Source organism: Prionailurus viverrinus, chromosome A1 (assembly GCF_022837055.1).
Source record: "Prionailurus viverrinus isolate Anna chromosome A1, UM_Priviv_1.0, whole genome shotgun sequence".
NCBI lineage: Eukaryota > Metazoa > Chordata > Mammalia > Carnivora > Felidae > Prionailurus > Prionailurus viverrinus.
Window position 1 is genome coordinate 64,699,068 of NC_062561.1, and position 27,406 is coordinate 64,726,473.

At 36.7% G+C, this 27,406-nt stretch overlaps 1 protein-coding gene across 1 annotated transcript in view; it reads left to right on the forward strand.

Annotated features, from left to right (window-relative positions):
* GPC5 (glypican 5) overlaps positions 1 to 27,406 on the forward strand; it is a 683,554-nt gene that overhangs the window by 654,558 nt on the left and 1,590 nt on the right. The gene's annotated exons all lie outside the window — the stretch shown is intronic.

The window sequence follows — 27,406 nt, forward strand, 5'->3', positions numbered from 1 at the left end:
AAGAGTTCTTAACCTTGCAGTCTTACTTTCAAAATAATGTGAGGGCAATTTTTTTTACTACATTACTCTGAAAAGTTCATATACCATTTTGGGGGGTTTATAGTTTGGTCTTATAGTTGATAGTTAAAATTGCCAAGGATTGAAGATGTAATATTCCAGAAAATATTATTATTTTATCTTTCATTGGAAAGTTTCTGTTCCTCCTTTTATAGATTCTTTTATAGATTGAAAACAACAAAGATATATTGCAGAGCCCACAGTGTACCTACATGTGAGCATGGAAGTTTACAGATTAAGGCAAGATAGAGAGTAAGATGTAACACACAGACCAAATAGTTGAATTACTTCCATGGCTCAATATCTACTTTATTACTCAACATCCTGGTTAAACCATCTTCCCTCTTCTCAACTCCAGTTATCACTAAAGTCTAGTCATACTACGCATGATGAGATTTCTTCCCTGAGATGACTGTTTCCATCCAACATGAATTCTTTCCATTTTTTTCCATTTGAAAGTTTCAACCTACTTACCTATCCTGTACTTTGTCATCCCAATTTCAGAGTAAGATAGTACTTTCCTCTTTCCGAGGCTAATTCCTGCATCTGACCTGCTTATTCCAATCCAGTAACTTTGCTCCATTGGTTGGTTATCCCTCCTGGGGTTATAGTTGTCACCTCTTATGTTTCCTTCTTCACCTATTTTCTTGAAATTCTTCCATTCTAAACTTTCCAATAAAGAACACTATTGATTATATCTACCATATGCTGGATAATATGGTTATAGTAACATAAAAATAATAATAGCATATCCTTATTGATTATTCATAATTTCCAGATACTTCTTGCTTCTACATGTATCAACAATCATTTCATCCTGACAGTAACACTTCAGGGACAGCAGTATGCCTATCCTTGTTGGGCACTGAGAAAAGTGATGCTCAGCAAAACCAAGAGATTCAGTTCCACGCACAGAGGAGGCTGCAATGCTGAGAGTTGACCATGAGCTCTATAGCCCATTCATTACTTTTACCATGACCTTATCTCCTTCTCACATCTGCCCTGCTGTGCAATGAAAAACAGCATATTCTATACTCACATCTTCGCTCTGTGATCACATAAAACTTCCTAATAAAGTACACAATATGGTATTAATTTTCAGCATTCTAATGGAATTTGTTCCCCACATGTGGTCATAGACTGTCATGTTGACCCTTCTCAGACTTATTCTAGACAAATTTCTGTAGTGTCAGTTACTTAACTAAATCTATCTGCAGAAACATCTTTCTCCTTTGCATCTGCTGTCCAAACCTCTGGATCTCCTCTTGCCTCTCGAACTTTCGTCTCTCATTCCTCTGCTGTCATCTCTCTTTCTGTTGTCTTTTTTATTAAAAATTTTTTTAAATGTTTATTTTATTTTTGAGAGAGACAGAGACAGAATGCAAGTGGGTTAGGGGCAGAGAGAGAGGGAGACATAGAATCCGAAGCAGGCTCCAGGCTCTGAGCTGTCAGCACAGAGCCTGATGCAGGGCTTGAACTCACGAGCTGTGAGATCATGACCTAAGCTGAAGTTGGACACTCAACTGACTGAGCCACCCAGGTGCCCCAATCTTTCTGTTGTCTTTTAATATCATTGTTACTTAAGTCTCTATCTCAAGATCACTTATTTTTTAGACATACAAATATTTCCTGATCAACTTTAACACTCAAAAGTCTGACAGCCATATCTGTGCAGATTGATTCTGGTGTACATCTGCAGTATGAAATATATATTAAAAAATCCTTCTAAGGTTATCATTTCCACATGGAGCTCTAACAGATGCTCATAATCACAGTCATCAAATTCTCTTGATCTTGCCTTTTCATTGTTTTCTTTCTAGAACCTACTTTCCAGTACCACAGGCACTTCTATCACATGATCTTCATAATCTCTCACCAATACTGTTGTAAGCACCTCCTTGGTAAACTCTATCCAAGGCCATGCTTGCAATTGTACCTCTGTTTAAATCCTTTTATTAATGATTCCTTCTTTTGGACTTTGATTGACTCTCTAAAAATGCATGCATATGCAGTGTGTGTGTGTGTGTGTGTGTGTGTGTGTGAGAGAGAGAGAGAGAGAGAGAGCAAGATCATGAGACCTGAAAGGCAAATGGGTCAGGTAATATTGGAATTGAAGACATGCATATTTTACAAATGTTAAATAACAATTGTAAAGGACAGAACAAGAGAAAATGGTACATCTGAAGCCAAAAAAAATGTTGTCATACAAAGATTTAGTTAAAGGGTTGGCATGAAATGAGAGTGAGAAGGCAAGGGGGGGGGCTAATCTTTTTTTTTTTAAAGTTTATTTATTTTGAGAGAGAGAGAGAGCATGGGGAAGGGACAGAGAGAGAGAGAGAGAGAGAGAGAGAGAGAGAGGAAAAGAGACATAATCCCAAGCAGGCTTCACACTGCCAGCACAGAGACTGATGCAAGGCTCAAACTCATGAATCGTGAGATCATGACCTGAGCTGAGATTAAATGCTCTCAACTGACTGAGCCACTCAGGTGCTCCCTTTAAAAAAAAAAGTTTGGGGCGCCTGGGTGGCGCAGTCGGTTAAGCCAGGTCACAATCTCGCGGTCCGTGAGTTCGAGCCCCGCGTCAGGCTCTGGGCTGATCCTGGAGCCTGTTTCCAATTCTGTGTCTCCCTCTCTCTCTGCCCCTCCCCCGTTCATGCTCTGTCTCTCTCTGTCCCAAAAATAAATAAACGTTGAAAAAAAATTTAAATAAAAAAAAAAGTTTATTTTGAGCAAGAGAGAAAAAGAGCACATGTGCAAGCAGGGGAGGGGCAGAGAGAAAGGGAGAGAGAATCAGGAGGGGCCTAATCTTACAAATACTATGAATAATAATACCTTTGGACTATATCTATAGAGGGGTTGGGAGCTATTTATATGCTTTAGGTTATGAGTGGTGTTATATTTGCACCAGCTATAGATCACACTGGCTGTAGTGAACTGATTTGGCAAAATTACTTAAGCAGTGGCTTGGGATTTGTGTTGAAAGTGGGTCCAAGGACACCAATCAGAACACTATTGTTAGAGTCTAGTTGAAAAATCAAGGTACCTGAAAGAGAGAAACCATTGGAGAATTGGAAAAACATATAGGTAATTTATTTAGGAGGTAGAAGCCATATAACAAGGTGATCAGCAAAAAAAGAGGACATTCCACTTATATGGACTAGCTAAGCTATAGACTGACAGCTTTTAAAGTGTAAAATATGAGATTTGAAGAAAAGAGAAATAATGCAGGATTAATTTTGTATTACATTTTAGGCATGTAAACTATGACCACTCCCAAACATATGTAAATAATGACAGACTAAACACCAGGTAATAGAAATTGTGTTCCTTTTAGTCCTAAGCATTTCTGTTTACCCACGGTGAGACTTCTTGAATTTGAATATAAGTTCTTATTAACTGCATGACAAGAAAGGTCTACTCAAAAATGAGACTTGTCATGTTTTGCTAAAATCCTGAACTGGCCTTTCTGCATCTTCCATGAATTGTTTTGTCTCTCAGACTCTAACTTAAGGGTAGTAAGTCATTGATAGTTGGACAGGCTTTCCTTTCCAGTAATAATAGGTAAGTAAAATTTGCTCTGAAAAAGAAGAAGTCCCCCAAGTATCTTTCAAGCAGTCAGAATTTAAAGAGGAAAATTGGTGTTTGCCGTTTAATAGTTTGTAATTTAAATGACAAGGGTCAACAATTTAGCTGAGTTAATTGGAACTGAGCAACAGTTGTGTCATGTTGTTTTTCTCAGGCTAAAGGATAATTGAAGGATAAGAAAACTGTAGACTTGACCTCAGTATTCTAACTAATAATTCATTATGCACTCCTATTTATAAAATGCATTTTATCTACATAAGGAAATAGAAGTTTCTGAGACTGGATAAATAATATTTTGCTGTTAGATGTCTATTTATATTCAAAGTTGGACATTTTCTTCCAGTGCCCTGATTTTAGGAGAAAGAGATCTTATTTGTCTTGGTTTATTCATTTATTCCTTCCATTAAAAAATTGTATATATCATCTATGGTGTGTCTGGTATTGGGCTAGCTATTGAAATATGGAACTGAATATGATAAAGTCCCTGACTTCAAAGGGTCCTTCTTCCAGCTAGCAAAGTGTGTCACGTAGAAATGTATTTGGCTGCGAACTGTGACAGAAACCTGGCTATGGTGGCTTCAGTAATGAAGAGGTCAGAGTTGGCAAACCACGTCCAGTATAGTGACTTCATGATAGCATCACAGAACAAGTATTTTCTTCCTTCTATTCTTTTTTCTTTCATATATGTCTCTTTCTGGTAGTTAAAGATGGTAATTTCATCTACCCACATTGTTTCTATGATTCAGTGGAGACGGGAAAAAGAGTGCCCAAAGGCATGCAATTGCTAAGATTTCTCTTTCCCTATAATCATGCCCAGCAGACTTCTGATCACATCTCACTGGCACAGTCCATCAGGTTATTTGAAACTCTTTGCATACCAAATCCTGGGATATCAATAATTTTAGCACATTGCTGCTATGTAATGTAACAAGATTTTGTAAATTAGGAGATAAGAAATAGTAAATATCTATTGGCAACTAGCCTTTTTTACCATAATAGATTTACTCCCAAAACAGCAACAACAACAACAACAACAACAATTACAGTGCTGTGAAATAAGTGATATAGAGAGGTGGTACACAAATTATGGAAATTCAGAGAGAAATATTGATGGCAATTACTTCAAATAAGTCTTCCAAAAAGCTTGTGATGAATTAGATCATTTAGCAGTTTTTTAGGTAGACAATAGTGAAGAATATCAATCCATGAAGGGGATTCAAAATAAAAGCATCAAGGTAACAAAGAACCTTATCCAATCAACAAAACCCAAGAATATTGGTGTAGTTAAAGGAAAAGCTAATCAAGGGATGATAATAGGAGATAAGTATCTATGTACACAATGCTAAATACTGTGAAATTTATTTTAAGGACAGTGGGAAATATTTGATGTCTTGTATCAAAGACAGGTGATGGTCAAAGGAATAGATGAAGATCTAAGTACAAATAATCTTCTGAGGGAGGCCTGGGTGGCTCAGTCAGTTAAGTGTCTCACTCTTGATTTTGGCTCAGATCATGAGCCCATGGTTCCTGAGTTCGAGCCCCACACTGGGCTCTGGGCTCACAGCATGGAGCCTGCTTGGAATTTTCTCTCCCTCTCTCTCTGCCCCTCCTTTTCTTGCACGCTCTCTCTCTCAAAATTAAATAAACTTTAAAAAGTAGTTTTCTGAATATTAATAGAAAAGAGAATTCTTTGAGAACAAGAAGGGTATGTTCAGGAGTGCCAGATGCTAAGCTGAATAAGACCTGGATAGAAACTGTTCATTTAATTTGCATATTATATAATCATTAGTGATCCATGGGGGAACTGATTTAGTAAAGCTAAGCAGGAAATAGGCATATAAAGAAAAAGAGATATAAAGAATGAACAGATAAGAAAGTGGATATCACATATTGTAGAAACTTGGAAGGAACAGTTAGGAGGAAGAAGAACAGATTTGATAGGTAGCAGTTGATCATAGAATTGTAAAAGGGTTATTTGTGTGTGTGGTATATGTACATATGCACATGTATGTATGTGTGTATGTAGTATTGTGAGGAATTTGAGAATATTGTATGCTGAGGAGATTGCCAGTGGAGAAAATGATGTACCTTCAGGTAGGGCAGGTATAATTTGCAAAAGACTATCCCTGATAATTAGAGGGGTGGGAGGCGGTGGTTTTACATACGAGCATTCACACCTATTTCCATTATAGGTATCACAAAAGTCATTTTTGAATCACTGATTATGAATTTGTTAATTTCAACTGCCTGTCATCAAAATATTTGGTCTATAACCACCATTTCATATATCCATAACTAAATGGATAAAGCACTTACTGGTAAATGCGTAATTAACAAAACTTTACCATTGGGAAATGGCTATGTGGCAGTATTTAAATTTTTATGTCAAATATTGTATTGATATTATCTTTTCTGTATGGATATCTTCACTCTCTTCAGGAAGTAATGATGAATACATGAAGGATAAGAAGATTTTATATTTCAGTTTTAAATAATGACATTTATTTAAGTGTCCATGGGTTATTTTACCATATTCTCGTTTATTTTTTATGTTATTTTTTTATTATCACAATGTTTTGCTTGATTTTTATCACCAATGTTTGCTGAAAGTTTAACTTGCATCTCTGTTTTGAACTGGTATTTAAAGGGGATATCAGTCTCTACGTATATTCCTTATAACTATTGTGACAGTTGTATTTATACATATTTAAATGATACATATTTATTTGTTACTAAATATTTTTATAAGTAGTACTAAAGAAATGTCTATTTGTGAGTCAGCTTATTTCAAACACGACTTTATCAGTCAATTGATATGACTTCCCTTCCACATGTTAAGCCTAGTCATTAGTCTTGATACAACACATACAATTGAATACAGAGCAAGGGAGTTGTGAGTGGAGTAAAGAACTTATTTTTATCTTATGACCTGAACATGCCTTTTTTAAACAAACAAAAACTTATTTATTTATTTTGAGAGAGAGAGAGAGCAGGCAGGGGAGGGGCAGCGAGAGAGCGAGACAGAACTCACAAACCTTGAGATCATGGCCTGAGCCAAACACTTAACTGACTGAGCTACCCAGGTGCCCTGACCTGAGCATGCCTTTAAAGTCAACTATTTCAGTGTGAAATATTAGGGAAATGTGAAGAGATTCTCTGGAAATACAATGTAAAAGTAATCCTAAATGAAATCTCTGCATTGGTGGTAAACCTCTAAAATACAATTCTTGGACATGAAATTATTTTCATTGCTACGTTTGGACAGAGAAATAGAAGTCATTGTTAAGATCGATGCTAAACATGCTTTAATAAGTGATCAGTATAAGGCAGTATTAAGACAAAACCTTTGTCTAAAGAAGTATGGAACAACCAAGAAAGCAATATAGGGCTTCCTTTTAAGAGGCCAATTAGTATAATATTTGTTTCACTCTTATAAAAACTAAAGGTAATGTAAAAAACAGCTCTTCTCTCAAATGTTTAGTATTTGGCTCTGGAGTGATTGTTTATAACTATATCGGATCCCATGGAAAAGCCGGAACACGATGAGGTATTTGTGTTTGTTTTATTTTTGGCAACATAAATCATCAGTCTCCGCCTTTTTCTCAAGTAGTCCTTGACCCAGAAAATGAGGAGCTGGAAATAATAATAAGATTTATTTATTTCCTAATGTGAAAATGAATGACTGGAGGAAGTGGGGCATCCCCCGTCTTGCTCCTTTCCCTGCTCTGACACATCGACAGATATACTGAGGAACTCTCCACATCAGGGCCTAATTTCCTGCTCCACCATGAGGTTCGCTAGGGCCAGGGCATCGGCCCTTTTGTAAGTGCGCATGCGTGTGAACACACGCAGGTGCACACGTGCGCTCACACAGAACCTGTAGATCTTCACTGGACATGCTCTTTCTTTTTCCAGCTTGGACTTCCGTGCGACTCTTATGCACAAAATCACTATTATGTACAAAAATATATGTTCTAGGGGCGCCTGGGTGGTTCAGTTGGTTAAGGGTCCGACTTTGGCTCAGGTCATGATCTCACAGTTTGTGAGTTCCAGCCCCATATCCGGCCCTGTGCTGACAGCTCGGAGCCTGGAGCATGCTTCGAATTCTGTGTCTCATTCTCTCTCTGGCCCTCCCCCACTGTCTCTCTCTGTCTCTTAAAAATAGATAAATGTAAAAAGAAAATTTTTTAAATATATGTTCTAATGTTTACCTTATTATGTCTTAAATACTATATTTTCTTTCTATGTTAAGTAATGCATGTTTATGTATGTGTACATATAGATGTATTTGTAATCTTGTTAAAATTACATTTTAAATGACTTTACTAAACAAGAAAACATAGGAGAACATGGAGATTTGAAATTTATCTAGTTGACTTAGGCATCTTTTCCTTATGATATCCAGCTCTGGGTTTATGTTAACAATGCCTTTGCCTCATCCAAGATGATGTACGTATCAACTTGTATTTTAATGCATTTTGATTGTATTTTTAACATTCAGCTTTTCAATTCATATGGAAATTACTGTGGCAAGAGTTCCCCCATGGATCACTAATGATTATATAATATGCAAATTAAATGAACAGTTTCTATCCAGGTCTTATTCAGCTTAGCATCTGGCACTCCTGAACATACCCTTCTTGTTCTCAAAGAATTCTCTTTTCTATTAATATTCAGAAAACTACTTTTTAAAGTTTATTTAATTTTGAGAGAGAGAGCGTGCAAGAAAAGGAGGGGCAGAGAGAGAGGGAGAGAAAATTCCAAGCAGGCTCCATGCTGTGAGCCCAGAGCCCAGTGTGGGGCTCGAACTCAGGAACCATGGGCTCATGATCTGAGCCAAAATCAAGAGTGAGACACTTAACTGACTGAGCCACCCAGGCCTCCCTCAGAAGATTATTTGTACTTAGATCTTCATCTCTTCCTTTGACCACCACATATTAATCCATTTTATATAGTATTGCATTCTTCACTCATTAATGTTACTTTCAATAATCTGGCTATCCCTTTTTGTTTTCTCGTGATTTGTCCTGAGTGACATTACCCATAACCGTAACTCTATCATGTCTAATAGGCTGATATTAGATATTTGTAAGATTGTTACAGTTTATGGCATGCATAACATTATTTGTTTCATGTCCTTTCTGTACTTACTAGAATTTTGGAGACTAAATTTAAAATATGAAAATAAAAACGAAAAGCCAGGGAGCTGGACTTTCTTCTCATCTTTATTACAAGTTTTACCAGGAGCCCGGGTCTCATTTATGTCACCATGGATTTATTTTACAAGTTTGGACTTGCAAAAATGTGCCAGAATTTGAATGCCTTACACATGTTTTGAAAAGCAACTATATTATATGCAATGCACTGACCTTTTAGTGTTCATTTTGATTGGTTAATGGTTATACCTTTATAGCTCAGTAAGATTGTAAACAAGGGAAAAAACCGGAATTGATAAAGGTCAGGGAAGTTTAGTGGCAAAATTTATGAAACGCTACACTTTTCCTATGAATAAAAATGATTAAAATTTATACATTTGCCTCCTAAACATATATTTAGAAATAGAGATTATATAAAATTAATTCAAAACAAACTACCAAATATTATTTTCTTAATTTTGTTTTAAATAAATCTTGCTTTGTGTCTACCTTTGCAAGAAAGTTTCTCTTCCTTCACTGCACATCTTTCAAGTTCTTATTTTTAAAAATGAATGCATTGATTTTGCATATAGCTATGATAATAATACTAGAAAAGTTTAGGTTTTTCTTTTTTGTTAAACATTCTTTCTCTAGTTCCTAGAACACAGTGGCTTCATAAACACTATTTACTTATCAAAATTGAAATCTTAAAGGAAAATATAAGCAATATAAGTAAGCATCAAAAGGATGATAGAAACTATTCAATAAAATCTTAGCAGTTCTTTATTTAAAAATTTTTTAACGTCTGTTTATTTTTGAGAGAGAGACAGAGCACGAGCAGGCAGAGAGAGAGGGAGATGCAGAATCTGAAGCAGGCTCCAAGCTGTCAGCACAGAGCCCAACACGGGGCCCAAACTCAACAACTGTGAGATCATTACCTGAGCCACAGTCGGACGCTCAACCGACTGGGCCACCCAGGCACCCCAAAATCTTAGCAATTCTTACAACGGTCTTCCAGAATTATCTGCCATTCCATCTTATTCCTCTTTGGTGTAGAATCATTTGTGAGCTCAACTAAGAAGAAGAGAAGAACTGAAAAAAGCTGGAAATTGTAACTGATGTAAGTAGTCAGGTCACACTGTGCAGGAGCATGCATTGCTAGAAAATGTTTAGAAAAAGTCTCTTTGCTTAAAATTGCATGAAGACGGAGAAAAAGACATTGCAAAAAGAAGAAAGAAAATGTAGTCAGGGGTATTGTTGCTGCGGAAGCCCAGGTGACAAGGAGGAGAAGAGATTAGTTGTAAAAAGCAATCAACACTCTTGAGAGTTGAGAATGGGGAATGTGGAAAATTGATCGGCTTTCCAGAATGGGTAAAAATAGTCACTGGCATGTCAATAACATATAGATTCTGACGAATCTGGCTTAGGCAAACACATAGAGGGTCTCTGCTGTGTGGGTGAATCATGCTGGAGTCTGGTGGTAAAGAAGAGAAACAACTGCTACATTTATATATAACTCTGGGGGTATGGAGCAGGATACAGAGCTGTAGAGACCATTATTTTAATTTAATTTAATCCTAGACTGTTATTCTAGAGTTTTATTTAAGTATATTTCTGAAGACAAATAATATGCTAGTGGTAATTACCTGGATGGCGTCATAGGCAGTTTCTGATATAGCTCTCGATGATCCCACTTCCTAGTGTTCATGCCTTTGAGTGATCCCCTCTCCTTGAGTGCAGGCTGGATCTAATGTCTTGTTTCTGAAACACACAATGTAGCAAAAGTAAAGGGATGTTACTTCTGGGATTAGGTTACAAAACAGACGTGCATCTTGCTGGCCCTCTCCCCACCTTGCTGTTACCCTCTCCTGCTCTCTTGCTTTCTTGCTAAGATAAAGAGAGCTGCCATGTTGTAAGATGCTTTATAGGGAGGCCCATGTTGCGAGAAATCAAAGGAGTCCTCAGTCCAACAACTGTCAAGGAACTAAATCCTGCCAGCTATCGTGCGTGTGTGCTTGGAAATGAATCCTTCCCTGTCAGGCCTTGAGATGACTGCATTCAAGTGGCTGCCTTCACACACACACACACACACACACACACACACTTCCCCTTTCCATTTCTATCGTCAGTACCCTTCTGGCTTAGATCTATAACTGACAATAAGGAAGAAGAATCCGTGATGGTGCCTGCATAGCTCTGAATTGACAATCTCCTCCCTTTATATTTCAGTGCAGTTTTGGAGGGATATGTCTTCTTTCCACCCAGCCCATAAGTAAAGTGTTCTAATAAGCTGGTCATTTTTCCCCCTAATACTCACATTGAATCAATTGCAAGGGAATAGCAATATTGTTTAAGAAAGTATTATGATCAAAGGAAGGGGAAATTGCATCTTCCAGGAACGCCTGTGTGAAGAGCTAAAAAATGATATGACACTGAATACATGGAAGAGAGAGGGAACACTCAGGACATGAGAGCAGTTATCAAAAGGAAGCCAGTTTGTGCCAAAAATAAATAGCTCTTGTGCTGCCTCTGGCATATCTATCAAAAGATACTAATACTTAATTTTTAAATGAAAATATTACCTTTTATAGTATGAAATTGCTATGTGGAATAAATATATATGTATAAATGTATACATATGTAAGTATATATATGTATACATTTATTTCAATTATTTAAGGGCACTCACTGGTATAGGGACATGGGGAAAATGCCAAGTACAGACTGGTAAAGCACTGTATTGGATATTTAAAATTTAAATGTATAGATGTTTTATTGAACTTCATAAGATTTTCTGTATTGCCTAAAATATTATAATGTGAATGAATTATATAATAAGAAGGTACTTTTGTAATTTTAAAGTAAGGAAAATACAAAGCCCCCCTCCCCCCCCCCCCCCCCCCCCCCGCCAAGAACTTATTATCTTGGCAAAATTCATCAGGCCAGAAAGTTATTTGGACTAATTTGAGGTTCAACAACATTTTCACTCTTTGATGGAACAAAACTGAATTTTGAGGTACTAAGGTTGTCATTTGCCCATGCCCTACCTGATGGATACTTTACTACTGCAGGTGAAGGGCTGTTCCTCAGATCAATCTTCCTTTCTTCTAATATTTACCTTCTTTAAAAATTTACAGAATATTGACTCAGTTCTACCCTAGTCTTCCCTATTTTCTCTGGGTCTTTTGATAATAGATGCTGACATTTCTGTCTGTCACTCATTCCAACATGTTCTCAGGGTTTATTTGTTATTTCTCCCTCCTTTAACTTGAGGCTTACAGACCAAAGTAAATTTCTTACTCAGCACCGCAGAGGATGGTTCATGATAGTATTCCTGATAATTCTGCTAGTGGCATCTACATCATTACAGAGCTCTCTTCAGGGACACAAAGGGTTTGTGTATAACATATTTGAATTACATTTGGCCAGCTGACTTAAAAACAAGATACACTGTCACATTCTAAACTACTTCCTCAGAACATGTTGGTTGAGGGGCACCTGGTGGCTCAGTCCATTGAGCGTCCAACTCTTGATTTGGGCTCAGGTCATGATCCCAGGGTTATGGGATCAAGCCCCACCTCAGGTTCTGCACTGAGCCTGGAGCCTACTTGAGTTCTTTCTTTCCCTTTACCCCTCCCCTGCTCATTCTCTCTCTCTCAAAAAAATTTTTTTTTTAATTTAAAAAATTAGAACATGCTGGTTTAAATCTTCTATCTCTCCATTGTTCTGGGTATATTTCTATGTACCTGTAGGTCAGCCCCTCAAGATGAAGCAGTAAGAATGTCAATAAATATACCTGAATGGTCATCATAATTACAAGACATTTTTATTTTTACTTCTGTCATAGAGTTCAGAGTCCCACTAGCAAGACCTCTTTCTAGAAAAGCCATCTTAAATCCTTTTTGGACAATTTCCAGATATATTTTTAATTTGAGAAGCAATTTTGGTGGTCCATTGATTCCTAAGATGAGCATGTAAAAAAGATAACATGAGTTGAAAGTCTATGTTTATTTTTGGAATATTCAGTTCTGCAAAAATTTCATGACATAAACTTTTATGAATTTTAAGACGCTTTCAGAAAAAAAATTAAAAGACTCTGTATTAACAAATAAAGTACTAAAAGTAAAGGGAATGCAAGTTTGGTATATAGGTCAGACTTGGCCAAAGAATTGTTGCAACAATTAGAATGTAGATAAATTATATAATTAAAATTTTAAGGACAACTGGGACAACCAAAAGAACTAAAGAACTAAAATTTATAGACTGTAGAGTCCTGCCAACATGGGCTATTTGTCAATGTTTATTCTCTGGAAGCTTTTTCTGACTGTGGGTAGAGGCTGAGGAGTGGGCCTGACCTGGATGAATCTTGGGGTAAAGTAGACAGTGGTACACAAGACTTATTTTCTGGAGAGCTATCTGCCGAGTTCTTGGGTATATGTGAGGCTGAGGAACTATACCAAGGGATTCTAGAAGGCAGAATGAAATCTTCCAGGATCTCACAGTGCTTAGGAGATAAAATCGTTGAAAGGGAGGGGTCTGCCATAAATGTATGGCCAACCCCCAGAACCTCACCCCAGACATTTCTCAGGTTTTGAGGTTGCAGTGGAGAAACAAAGCAAAGAGCTAATCTCGATATCCCTGAAAGCTGGTTGATGCTCATATGGTAATAAAATTAAAATAAACAGAATGAAAAGGTGGACATTTTCACAAAGAATTTGAATCTATATAAAAAATTAGGTAGGTATTTTAAAACTGAAAAGCCCACTAATTGAACTTAAATCACTGAATAGGTGTAAATCACAGTAAATACAATAAAACCCAAATAAGTGAACGTGAAGAGAGATCCAGATCCACAGAAATAATCTAAACTGAAGAACAGAAATTAGATAAAGCAGAACAAAGCATAAGAGGCCTGGGCCACCATCAAAATGTCTAATATACCTGCAACTGGAGACCAAGAAAGACACGTGAGAGGGAGTAGGAAAGACAAATATTTGAAGACCAATTGGTCAAGAATGTTGTACAACTGATAAAGGAAAAAGGTCCGTTCTTAAGAAACTCAACAAAACCTAAGCAACATAATACAAAGAAAACCATAACCAGGTAGATCTTAGTCAAACTGTTGAACCAAGACAAAATGAAAGTCTTAAAACCAAGCAAAAGAGCAAAACTAAGATTTTCAACAAAAACTAAAGACAGTAGAATGGCATCTTTCTTTAACATGCTGAGGGGAAAATTATGTCAATCCAGAATTCTATGACCAGTTAAAATATACATGTAAATGAGGCATAATAAAATCTATTTTGTCACATAAATGTTGAGTGAATGCTTACCTAGCAGACCTGAACTACAAGAAATACTTCAGTTCTTCAGGCTAAGGAAAAATAATTCCTAAAAGAAGCATGAAACTACAGGAAGCAATGAAGTTCACTGAAAACAAATCTTAAAATATTGGCACAAGAAGAAAATTTGACAATCAGAATGAGCTCTGTATCAATTATAGAAACCATATCTATAATTAACACATTTTACACACACACACACACACACTCACACACACTCATACACACACAGAAATTTCAAGCACAGACAGATTATCTGGTAAATTCTTCTAAAAATAAAAGGAATGAATAGATTTAATCTTATACAAGCACTTTCAGGAAATACATACAAAAGAGAGAATTCTTCCTAATTTGCTGTGGGAAGCATATATTGACATTAAAATCTGACAAGGATATTAAAAGGAATTGGGGGGGGGTATTTACCATGAAATACACATGAGAAGGAGGGGTAAACATAAGAATTGGCCTCTGGAATTTATAATATATATTGAAATAAAATGTGATAATGAGAGTGGCTAAATAGTGTTTAACTTTTCTAAGGTTCTTATATTGTTGCCGAAGTGGTAATACTATTGAAAGTAGTATTGAATACTTATATTCAATAAGTATACTTATTGAAAGTAATAAGTCTAGAATAAATATTATACTATACATAAATATTACAATTATAATATCTAAGATAATCAAAAAGGTGTAACAAGAGGCTATCAAGCAATAAAAAATGATCCATCTAAAAATAGCAAGGAAAGACAAAAATAATAAAAATATTACATAAACATGAAAACAAATGTCATATCTAGAATTTATAAAGAACTCTTAGAAATCCATTAGAAAATGTAGATAACCTGTTTTTTCCTATGGGTAAATGACTTGAAAAGTCACCTTATATTAGAGGATGAAAAAAAAAAATCAAAATCAGGGGCACCTGGGTGGTTCAATTGGTTTGGCATCCCACTTCGGCTCAGGTCATGATCTCATGGTTCTCAAGCCCCCCGTCAGGCTCTGTGATGACAGCTCAGAGCCTGGAACCTGCTTTGGATTCAGTGTCTCCCTCTTTCTCTGCCCCTCCCCTACTCATGTTCTCTCTCTCTCTCTCTCTCTCTTTCTTTCTTTTTCAAAAATAAATAATCATCAAAAAAATTTAAAGAAAAAATCAAAATCATATAAAAATAAATCATCTTTTTTTAGGTTTTATTTATATTTGAGAGATACAGTGGGAATGGGGGAGGGGCAGAGAGAGGGGGACAGAGGATCTGAAGCAGGCTCTGCGCTGCCCCTAGAGAGCCTGCTAGGGGCTTGAACTCACAATTGGTGAGATCATGACCTGAGCTGAATGAAGTCAGACACTCAACTAACTGAGCCACCCAGGTACCCCTAGAAATAAATCACTAAAACTATCACTACATGCCCACAAAACAACTAAAATTAAAACAGCTAATATTACCAAGTCTTGAAGAAAGCATGGGATAACTGGAAGTGGTGTGTATTGTTGGTGGAAATTTAAACCTGAAGAACCATATCGGAAATCTATTCTGGCAATGTCTATTAAAGATAAATATTAATATACCCTTTGTCTCAGCAATTCCACTCCTGGATATACACTCAAGATCAATGAATGCTTAAGTCATTCAAAAAATATGCACAACAATATGCAATTAGCATTATTTATTGTATCCTCAAACTGAGAACAGATGAATAGTCCAATGCTAAATAAGTTGCTGTCTATGCATAAAATGGAACACCTATATTGCAATTGACAGGGTTCAGGAAAGGCAACGTCAAAATATGACATCATGACGAATTGAATATTTTGAGCTGAAGAAATTTGAGAAAGGGCAAGTGCAGGAACCTTCCCCTGAAGCAGGTTTTAAGACCCTAATATGAAAGGTGCTCTCACTATAAACAGGGTAGGGAGTATCCTTATCTCCAAAGACTAGGGACTCAGCTCAGGAGAATCTGAACAACAAGCTTTTTCCCCACTTAGCTCATAGCCTTTTTTGTCCTATCACATTTTCCCATGATTTTCTGCTCTTCATCAAACCTAGCATAAGAATGCTCAGCTTTAACTGCTTCTTCCTAATGAAGGCTCCTGTGTCATATAAAATTCCTATTAAATAAATTTGTGTGCTTTTCTCTTGTTAATCTGTCTTTTGTTGCAGAGATTGTAGTTGAGAACTTAAAAGGGTAGAAAGAAAAGATACTTTTTCTCCCCTACACAATAATAATGAATAATTGATACATACAATAATATGATAAATGTTTAAAACATAATGTTGAATATAAACAGCCATATACAAGAGGATATATACTACATGATACTATCTTTATTAAATTTATTAACAGGCAAATGAATCTATGTAAGTAGAGATCAGAATAGCAGTTATCTTCTGATTCTTGTTATAGACTGAGATGATAGATTTCTGGGATGCTTGTACTATATTCTAATTTGAGTTGTATTTTTGCCTGTATACCTATGCAAAAACTCACTGAACTGTATATTTAAGATCTGTAGACTATATTAATAAATTATACATCAATATTAAGAAGGAGGAAATAAACAAATAAAGCTAGTTTCACTACACAGATACCGACCTCCATGACCTCACAATTTCATATTTAGGTATATACCCAACATATATGACCGTTTTTTTTACACTGAAAGACATTTACAAGATTTTCACAGCAACAGTATTTTTACATCCAGACGCTCAAAATAGTACAATTGTCTACCAACACAATGGGAAATTAAGTTATGGTTCATTGATACTATAGAATAAAATACAGTAATTAAAAAGAATGAATTTCTGCTACATTTGGAATGTCACAGACATGCTTGCATTCATATAAAGTTCCTCAGGAAAAATGAATCTGTGGTAGAAGTCAAAATTGTGTTATATTTAGGAGAAGAAAATGAGGCGTAAAAGAGGCTTCCGAAATGCTGGTAATGTTCTGTATCATGCTAATGGTGGTCACATGGCTGAGTTCATGTCGAATTCTTGAGGTTACACACTTATGACTTTTGCACTATTTAGTATGTATCTTTGTATTCAACCGTAAGGGTTATTGTAACAATAGACCACAAATTGTGGCTTAACACAGTGGATTTATTGCATCACAGTTCTGGAGTCTGGAAGTTGGAAATCAAAGAGTCAGCAAGGGTGGGTCCTTCTGAGGTCTGTGAATCTGCTCCATGCCTCTTTCCTAGCTTCTGCTGGTTTTCTGGCAGCATTTGGCCTCCTTGGCTTGTAGGTGTGTTGGCCAACCCTACACCATCACATACATTTTCCTGCTATGTCCTTGTATAGTGTTCACTTTGTTCATGTCTGGCCCTGTGTTCACATTTCCCCTTTTTATAAGGACAGTAATCATATTGCGTTAGGGCCCACCCTAATGATCTCATTTTCACTTTATTACCTCTGTAAAGACCCTATTTTCAAAGAATGTCATGTTTGGGGTGCCTGGGTGACTCAGCCGGTTGAGTGTCTGACTTCAGCTCAGGTCATGATCTCGTGGTCAGTGAGTTCGAGCCCTGCATAGGGCTCTGTCTGACAGCTCAGAGCCTGGAGCCTGCTTCAGATTCTGTGTCTCCCTCTCTCTCTACCCCTCCCCCACTCATGCCGGCTCCCCCCCCCCCCACTCAAAAGTAAACAAATAAACATTTAAAAATTAAAAAAAAAGAAGGTCATGTTTGGAGGTCCTGGAGTTTGGGACCTCAAAATATATTTTTGCAAACATGATTCAGCCTATAAGAAACATATACTGTACATTTTAAAACTCTAAAAATTAGGGGTGCCTGGATGGCTCAGTTGGTTGAGCGTCTGACTTTGGCTCAGGTCATGATCTCACAGTTTGTTTGAGTTCGAGCCCCCATGTTGGGCTCTGTGCTGACAGCTCAGAGCCTGGAGCTTGCTTCAAATTCTGTGTCTGCCCCTCCTATGCTCATGCTCTCTCTCTCTCTCTCTCTCTCTCTCTCTCTCAATAATAAATAAACGTTAAAAAAAATTTAAAACAAAACTCCAAAAAATTAAAGCTAACAGAAAAAGGAATAGAATTAAAATGTAGGTCAAGGAGGGCTGCAATAACCCTTGATGATAGAATACCTATTTCTTTTTTTAAAAAAAATTTAAAGTTTTTATTTTGAGAGAGAAAGAGAGACAGCATGTGTCAGGGAGGGGCAGTGAGAGACAGAGAGAGAGAATCCCATGCAGACTCTGCACTGTCAGCACAGAGCCTGATGAGGGGCATGAGCCCAGGAAGAAGTGAGATCATGACCTGAGCCGAAACCAAGACCTGGATGCTTACCCGACTGAGCCATCCAAGCTCCCCTAGAATGCCAGTTTCTAAACCAAATGTTAGAATGGCTTGAAACATGTTAGAATTGAAAATTTTAGAACCAGAAGGCACACTTGGGGACTTTCAACCTCCTCCTTTTTTTCAGCTAAAACATTTAGGCTCAGCCAAATTAAAGTTTGTTTAGGCACACATTTAAATCGTTAATGGAAGAATCTAGCCTAGAATCCCAAACACCCACCTGCCCTTTCCCCAAGGCAACCACAGCCTCAAATTTTACTAATTTTTCTCAAATTATTTCTAGAATATTTACCAAGATCACAATTCCTTAATCCTGGCTTAGCATATCTTTGTCCGTATATTTGTGGTTTATGTAAAGAAAGCTAGATTAAGGGACTTTCACTGCAAAGGTGAAAATCAGAATGACATGTGTGAAGCTATAACTCTTGTTACCATCTGGCATACACAAGGGTGTCGTACTAAATGAGATCAGAACGAGCTCCTTGGAAGTAAACCTTTAATAGACTGGGGAACTTTAAGGGCATCTCTCCTAGAATGTTTTAATAGAGCATCTGAGGATGAGTTCCGCACAGCTGGCCAATGAAAGCAATCTAGATTAGTTGCCAAAACTAGGTTTTAAATGAATTTGCAATCCGTCACAGTTCTTTCTAAAAGATAATGGAACTTTTGACGAATTAGCAAATAAAAATCTTTTCTAATCTGGAACCCTTACATCGAGAATGTATCATGATTAAAGGTTTCCTTTCTCCCTCCCTCCTTTCCTTCCTTCCTTTTATTTTTTTCCCTTGTCTGTTTCTCATGACATCAGGCTTATACAGATCAATCATTCAAGGACAGTGATTCCAACATGTATCAGTTGGATGACATAAATCCTGTAGTCCTGTTAGAAATATATTAAGATAATAAAAAGAAATGGCAAGGGAAAATCTAAATAATGGAAATGCTAATTCCTGTATTCCATGTAAAAATTTCATGGTCTTTCTGTCAGTAGAGATAACTGAATTGCTAACATTGCCAATCCTTTTCTTTTTGACTGAGCCAAGATAAAGCAACATTTAGCAGATGAACTGAGCAAAGAAAACCACTCCCTTAGTAACACAACCAAAATTAATATTATACCATTAACTAGCAAATGCATGTAAAGTTAAAATTACCTTTCTGATATGGGTCCCGATTCACTTCTGTAGAGTGTGCTTAATGGAAACCTGATTCACTAGCTGATAATCAGTTATCTAGAATTCATCTTCAGTCAATCCATCCATGTTTTGGAATACTTTCACTTGTTTGCTCAGAGGGAGCAGATGTTCAGTTCTATCTTTGATTTTGGAAATTTGGTCGTTGTGCCTTATAGTGTCAGGAAGATGATACAAGATAATGAGGCAAATTGTTAGGCATGTTCTTAGCAGTAAATTACTAGTACCTTGAGTTGCTGTAGCATCCAAACCAGGGAGAGGCCGTTTCCTGAGGTAATCTGTGTTTTTAGGGCAAATATGCATGTTAGTCTGCATTACATGCTGGTTATTTAAGTATTCTCATGCATATGAAGACCTAGGAACAGAGATATAGGCTTTCAGCATGTTAAAAAATGACTCCTCGATGATAAACCACACCATGAATAATACAAATTCATGCTTCACCCAAGAAATGTAAAATAATGAGATTATTTAATATCTGATTTTTCTGGTTTAGGATGTTCTTTAATTTTAATCATAGACTCACCTGGAACAGCTAGAAACCTGGATGGTGTCTATCTTATAATTGTGCGTGACAATATGCAATGTGATTTGTGTGTGTGTCTATGTAGATATACAATATCTAGTGTGCAATATGCAGTAATGATTTGGAAAATTAATAAACTACTTGGGAAGTAAGATAGCAGCATCAAGAAAACAATTCTCACCTTTTTTGGGGGTGGGGGGGTGGGGGAATTATAAATGTCATGCCTCATGTCCTACGTAATGAAATGTCTGACTTCAAGAAATTTGCATTACACATCCACTTAGTCCGTTGAACATCTTACATGTTTGCAATATAGATAGGCTCCATTTTCCTCCTCCCCTCGTCTCCAATGCTCCTGGTGCAGGGTCCTTATACATTGCTTGCCACAAAGTGGCCTTGTTCCTTCCCTATTGTAGACGTTGATCTTCTATATCTGTCCAGCTAACTCAGCATGGATGTTTTGATTGAAGGCTCCAAAATGAACTCTGGGGTTGTCTTGTAAGAAATGTTGTGTGTGCATGTGTGTGTGAGTGTGTGTGTGTGTGTGTGTGTGTGTTGTTGTTGTTGTTGTCTTCTGTTTTTCTTTTTTAGCAATTCTTTCCGGGTCTTCAGAGTGTTTTCATACAGACGTTTCACAAAAGCCATTTGAGAATTGCTAACATTTGGCATGGGCACTTCCTCTTTTGAAAAAAAAGAAAAAGTCTCTCATTTTTTCTGAGTTCTTTTTGAGGTTGTGTTTGTATCCCTACTTCCATTTTATTTCTGCACTTACTCATTAGCTTTTAGTTTAAACTCTCTCGTGAGGTCAAACATAGGGGTTGGACTGGAACACACATTAATTATAGACGTATCTGGTCACTTTTGGCATGGCAGCTCAGAAGACGGAACCGGCCACATTCTGAGTTGAAGATAAGTTTTAGCACAGTGAAAGGAGACATACAGAATTTTCTTAAGGGGACTAGAAATAAATGATTTCTTGAAGCATTAGAGGCCAGATAGTGAATGTGGTAAGCCTTTTTTAAGTTCAGTATTCTATTTACAAAATCACAAGACTTTTATAAATTGCCAGACTGCCTTGCATAAACTAAATGCCAACAGAACAGTGACCTTTCAAATCACTGGGTAACAGAAGCCGAGATCAGAAAGCTCAAACTTAAAGCAAACACTGACAAGAAATCCTACAGAAATGACTTCTGTGTCTGGTCAACGTAACATAACATGACACACTGTAAAATGTGTTTGGCTTTTTAGGTGGAATGGTCTATTGTGGCTTAACTGCTTTTGAAAATATGAACTTGGAGATCTATGGTTAGGTTAGCTTAACATAAATTATTATTATTTTTTTTAATTTGAAAGAGGAAGAGTGGGAAAATTTGCTAGAAAAAGATTTGTAAAATATGATTGTAATTGTGTTCATAAGGGAGGTGAAAAAAGGATGGACCGGGTTGGGGTCTAGATGGGGTCAGAGTTAGAGGTTTGGGGGAAGGGAAGTTAAATTGCAAAAGAAGATGAGGGCATATTATATAAGAAGGTTTTTTTTAAAGGTCTCATTTGAAATATGTAACGGAGATAACTTTAAAAATACATCACGAGGAATTTTGAATCAGAGTTCCAATTTTAAAATGTTATGAGCTTCCGTTGTTTTCCTATTTCCCATACATTTCTTTTTAAGTTTCACTTAAACTGTATGAAAGTGCAGATACCAAGTGCTTTATAACAAAATTAAATTCATATATATGTATATATTTGCGTGTATATATTCAAAGAGATTTTTTATTCTATACTTAAAATATATCTTTAGAGATGCCTTATAACTGATGAAGTGAAAGTATAATTTTTTTCTGTATCTTTAGTTTTTTAGTTTGAAGTTTTTCTGTCAACATTTAATTTCAACAACATGTTCTCATCAATAGCATAAACTCAGAAAACAGGTTTTACCATGTCTGCACTTGAATAGATGAGTAGAGGCTCGTGTCTGATGACTAATATTTTCCAAATACATATGTACTTCTTGTATATCCATGTAAATGATTGTAAGGGGACGGAGGAGGAAATATTTTAGAGATGCATTACTATGTATAGGATTTTGAGACATGTTCAATTGCTTTCACATTTGGAAATTTTGGATGAATATGTTTCTCTTTCACAGCAAACATGTTGTGTATGCGAGCCATCTCTAGCCAGATTTTATTGTAAGTGTTTGAAAGGATATTGCAACTATGGGATATTGCCAGACCGTTAGTAAAAAGCAAATTGAGTCTATTGAGAGATTAATTCACCAGCTGAAAGAAATACATTTGCCTTAGAGTCATCAGATATTCTACCCACCGAACTCATCCTCCAAGATAGCATAACTAATGAGTTTCCTAAACCAATTAAACATAAGCAGGAAGCATCAGTCATCAGAACTGACTATTTTCAGCTAATCAGCTGACTGCACAAACTGCATGGCATTGACGAAAGGAGGAACACCCTAAAAGTTGTGGGTTTTTTCACTGTCCTCACTCTGCTTCTCAATTTTATGGATGCGGCGTCTTGCACAGGACACTGTAAATGAGTATGGTGCCTTCTACTACATAAAGTGCTTCCCCTTGCATTATTATTCAGTAGAATAAAATAAGTTTTAATGGGCTTAAGTGAGTTGGTGAAAGGCACACAATTAATGTATGTCTGGGACTCAAAATCATGCCCTTCCTCTGTTGTAGTTGTTCTATAAATATGTATGTATTGATCGACTTTCTACCTTTCATGACTTGGCAATAGGTTCAAGTGTTCAAAATACTGCCATCTTTACAACTGGGCGGACTCAGATCAAGTCAAGGCAGGATGAGGATGATCATGGCATGGGTTCCCTTTTTGAAAGACAGAATCAGGGTAACCAGTATCAGTTCCTACCAGTTATAATGATAACTGTGATACAAATAACTAACCATTACTGAGCACTCACAATATGGTAGCACTTTGTATAATTAAGCCAATTAATAGTCTCAAAACCTTCCAAACAGATATTGTTCTCTTAATTTACAGATGCAGAGAATGTAGGCCCAGAGAGTAATGTTAAAATTTTAAGGCTTTACATTTTGGAAAATTCTAATATGTTCTATATTTTATGAGTATATGGAACAGCTATCCATGTATGTGATAAAAAGAAGCGATGTTTGATACAGTATGTGGCATGAGTATATCTACTGTAATATGACTGATTTTCATATGTCATTTATAAAAATTGGCTTCTTTATCATTCTACAGGGTCATTTTATTTGTATATATTGCTTTTTTTTTAAGTGTATTTATTTCTTTTGAGAGAGAGAGAGAGAGAGAGAGCTGAACAGGGGAGAGGCAGAGAGAGAGAGAGAGAGAGAGAAGGAGAGAGAGAGAATCCTAAGCAGACTCCATGCTGTTTGCATAAAGCCCAATGAGGGGCTCAGTCTCATGAACAGTGAGATCATGACCTGAGCTGAAATCAAGAGTCAGATGCTTAACAACTGAGTCACCCAGGCGCCCCTGTGTATGTTGCTTTAAATGTGCACATGTGGAACTTGTTTCGTTTTACCTAAAGACATGGGGCACAAGCTTGTCTTTGATGGAAGCTGTGTATATTTCTCCAAAATGACTTAAGAATAGTAAGTGAAATAGCACTTGCCCATGAAGGTGGAGCCAACAGAAAGATGGCGGAGTGATCTGCATGCTGCTCCCAGGCTTTGGAGGAGGAGAGGGCAGTAAAGAGCTGATGTCCTGTGAAAGAACAAGAGGCTATTTCATCACCTGGTGACCCAATCATAAAGCTAAAGTTCCCTTCCTACTCTAGAAAAAAATGAATATTTTATATAAATAAGTTTTTGACCCTATCTAGATTCCTGTTCCTAGGTATTCATTTAAAAAGGTAATTTGAATACCCCTTTTCTCTTGAGTTAATAGGGTAGCAAACACAAATATTTTGGGGAAGTATTTCTTGGTATAATCTTTCAATGTTAAATTTTTATTTCCACAATATTTTAGATGCTTCCTGGAGCACAGGAATGAGATGAACTTCTTACTAAGATCAAAAAGAAAAATCATTTGGCAAGATGACAAAACTAAATCATTAGTCTGCTTCCCCCACCCCACCCCCGATTTTCACATCATTTCTTTTATTTTGATTGTACCTTGTTGCGTATTCATGTAGACCAATTTGAAAGAAGGAATATAGGGGCACCAGGGTGGCTCAGTAGGTTGGGTGTCCGACTTTGGCTCAGGTCATGATCTCACAGTTTGTGGGTTCGAGCCCTGCATCAGGCTCTACGCTGACAGCTTAGAGCCTGGAGCCTGCTTTGGATTCTGTGTCTCCCTCTCTCTCTGTCCACCCCCCATTCACACTCTGCCTCTCTATCAAAAGTAAATAAACATTAAAAACTTTTTTTGAAATAAGGAATATAGGGCCACCTGGGTGGCTCAGTTAGTTAAGTGTCTGACTCTCAGTTTTTGCTCAAGTCATGATCTCATGGTTTCATGAGTTTGAGCCCAGCGTCGGGCTCTGCACTGATGGTGTGGAGCCTGCTTGGGATTCTCTCTCTCTCCCTCTGTCTCTGCCCCTCCCCGACTCATGCTTTCTCTCTTTCTCAAAATAAATAAACTTTAAAAATTTTAAAAAGGAATATATACTGAGTACTTTTTAAGAACTATGTCTTCTCCTTGGATGTGAATTATATTCTTCAACATATGTATGAGTTGCATAATATATACTCAATGTCATTGAATAAATAAGTGAATTCATCTACTAGTCAATAAGCATGAATTCAAAAGCTGTTCTAGAATATCATGGCCTCTGAAGATTTGAGTAAAAGTGAAAGCACTTTCCTAAATTAGATGTAAAGGGCGTGGAAGACAGGGTAAATTTAATAAATTATTTTCAAATTGCAAATGAATTAAAACGTATTTATTCAGCATCTATAATGTGGAAATATCCCTCTGGTAATGATTGGGAGCATAAAAATGAGAATATCATGGTCTCATCCTTGAGAAACTTACCATTAGTCAGAAAGACACGGCATATGCTCAAGAAAGTTAATTAAGTGCCTGTGAATGGTACACAGAGACGAAAAGATCCAAGAAATATGTATGGAGTGGGAAAAGAGGTATTTGAGGTTGAACTTGAGATTTAGGATATGATGAATTGTGAAAGAAGAAAGGGGGTATTCTATGTGGAGGAAAAACAAGAGTTGGAAGTGAGAAAAATACGAAACAAGCACAAACAAAATTATAGACATATAAATTCACACAGTTTCAGTGTGACAAACAAACTGATTGCTCTGAGGCAGAATTTGGGTGCTGGGGGATTGTGCTTAGACATAATTAACAAAAACAAAGTTGTTAACTGTATTTGAATGGTATTTTGTAGGCCCCATTTCCAAATGTATGTCAGTGGGTGTTGAGTGAGGGGAAGGGGTAATTTGCTTATGTAAATTTGGAAAATGGGAAGTGAGTCTCAACTGTTAAACAAGATTGCTTACTGTGAGGTTTCTCATGAGCCTTTAGTTCATGGGTATCAAGAAGGGGCCATCATAGGAATTTCACAACCATTTTGCCACAGGATCTCTTTCTGTGATTTGTCTATCTCTAGTGATATTTCTCCTCTAGACACATGTTGGGAAATAGCAGTTTTTGACAGTTAAGGGTCACAAAGAGCAGTAAGGCAGAGAGAAATGACATGGTGAAAGTACTGATTTGGGGAAAATAATTTGGTGGTAGTAGATGGAGAGACTGATGTCCCCTGCAATCAGGGGTTGGGAAGAGAAGTTGTAATGATACATGAATAGTGGAGATGGAAGTTTTATTTTAAGATACAAAGCAGTAGAGTACATTTTTATATCCAATCACTGCTTAGAGATGAAGTATTGTGGCAAGAGCTGCAGATAAGGACTTGTGTGTAATTTGTATAAGGTGAGAGCACAATCTGTCGGGATGGATTCCCAGAAAGAGACTACAAAGGAAGAACAGAGATTTCTGCTATTAACTGAAACATTTATCTTTATTTTCCTGGAAGTGTGAGGAGAGAGACGATCAAACTAAGAAGAAATTGGAATAGTTTAATCCAAAAGATGTGGGGTTTGAATAAGGATCTTACTGTGAAAACCTTGTTTTTGTTGATTAGAAATGTATAGGGGATTTTGGCAAGATAAATTTTATCATAGTTGTGAGAACGAAAATGAACATTTGTGGATGTGTGATGATTGAGAAGGAAGAAAATGAACATAGTAAGATGGAACTTTCATGCAGAGGACGCAGAGATATTGACCCCATCAGAGGGAGATAGGATTATTGGGAACCTGGAAGTGTGGGTCAGAGAGAATTGTGGACATTTTTTGATGAGTTTGTCTTAGGAAGCAGTGATTATGTCTCATATTCAGGGACTTGGAAACAGTGAGAGGGATTGTGAAGAGGATGAGAAACTGAAACGTGGAGAAAAAGTAAGATATGACGGCTTGTTTCCCGGGGTATGATCTTCTCAGTAAGGGAATGTCTTATGGAATATTAACCTCTTGTTTGGAGGAATATGCAAGAGAATCAGGGGAGACATCTTTTTGAATTTAACGCCTATGAACACATTTAGGAAATGCTAATAAATAGAAATTAATTCTGACCAGAATTTTTAAATTATTGTCAAATTGTTTTACCGTTTCGTTCTTGTTAGGAAAAAATTAATTTTAAAGAATTGTAATATTTCACAATTTGTGACCTCATTTTATTTTAAATTTTGAAAGCTTATAAAAAAGTCCAGCTTCTTTGATGGAAGTGTTCCTTAAATGCTAAACATATTCATCTTAGTTGTACTGCGGATATTTTACCCTTTGTTTTCCAATATGAAATATTGTCGTTGGGCTGCATGTTTAATTATTGTCTGCCAGTCGATACTATTATCTAGAAAATCTCCTAGAACTAACAACCCTGATACTTTCACGAAGCACCCTAAAAATTTAAATGCCCATTAAGTGTTCAGCAGTGGTACATTTTGTTCATAATATAGCAGTATCCTCTTGTGCTCATGTTTGGTCATATGTTCTATACTGCCTTACAGGGGTGTGTGCCACATACTCAATCATTTCTCTCATCTTAGCTTTAAGTGAAATATTCTATTATTCATGATATCATCTTCTTGAAAAGGAGTTCAGGCATTACCAATATTAAAATTGGTATTACCAATTTAAAAATATTACCAGCACTCCCATGCTGTAGGGGGAAATGGCTATTCCATCCATTTTGCTCGTATTAGTAAATAAA